Raw genomic sequence first — 1,298 nt, forward strand, 5'->3', positions numbered from 1 at the left:
TCCCTAATTACGTTTTGTCAAAGGTTGGTGGCCTTAAATTCCCATTACTTTGTAACTACAGGTTTACAAAAATCCACATAAATCTGTCAAATTTCCAAAAGCAAATGCTTTTCTCCTGGTCCCTAATCTACAAACACAACTTCTCCCCCCATCAATACTTCATTTGGAACAATAAAGGCATGTTGTATAAACACAAATCATGATTTATGGAAAACTGGTTTAAGCATGGAATCCTGTTAGTAAAGCAGCTATTCAATCCCAGTGGTGTTCTGATGTCATACTCAGAACTTTTAGACACCTACGGCATCCCAATCCCACCAAGAGAAAATGCTGTTGTTCTTGATGCCATCCCATCTGGTGCCATAATGCTTCTCAGAAGTTCCGCCGCTGCTGTAACCACTGCCACCAACTTGGATCCTATTAACACCAATACACGTCAAATTTGTTATTTTTCTTTTTAGTGGAAAAACAATCGTGACATACGCAATTTATTCCAGAGAGATAAGATCTCTGTTCCAAATGTAATGTCTTCCTGGAATAACTTGGTTCCAAATCTGAAATGGAAAATTATCTGGCGTCTTCCTTCTAAGCATTTTATTGTGAACAAAAAAAGGGAAATCTAAATGAAAATCATTCATCGTTTTGATCCTTGTAAACTATTTTTGTGCAGATACAGAAAGGATATTGAAGTCACCAGCTCATTTTGTGATCACTCTAATGAAGACATATACCATCTATTTTGCTCCTGTGATTCATCCTATGTATTCTGGTAAAATGTGTGTACATTTATTTCCCAAAAAATTGATTTTGACTTCAATCTTGCATATGACGATGTATTGTTTGGCTTTTTTCCTTTTAACCCAGCCAAATCAGATCAATATTTTATAATCTAATTTTGTTGCTGGCAAAATACCATGTCCATAAATGTAAATTCTGAAACAAAAAACCCTCTTTTTTAACCTTTACAAAAGAACTCAAACAATACCTACAGTAAAACATTCTAAAAATAAGAAATCTGTTAAAACCACTGATTTATTTATGACTGCTATTCAACATTTATTGAAAAGCATATATTCCTTTGTACTCTATGCTCTCTGATCCCCTATCATTATCCCTGTTCATGTTCTGTACTGCATTCATATCTTGTAATGTCCAATTGTCAATAAAGTTTTGTTTAAAAAAAAAAAAAAAAAAAAAAAAAGACAACCTGAATTGAGAAACCATCGTGAGAAACACCAAAGACATCATATATACATAGACGCTGCGTAGTATCACGCTGCTTGTGCGAGATGATGTCT

The sequence above is a fragment of the Telmatherina bonti genome, assembly GCF_933228915.1.
Source record: "Telmatherina bonti genome assembly, chromosome: 16".
NCBI classification, from domain to species: domain Eukaryota; kingdom Metazoa; phylum Chordata; class Actinopteri; order Atheriniformes; family Telmatherinidae; genus Telmatherina; species Telmatherina bonti.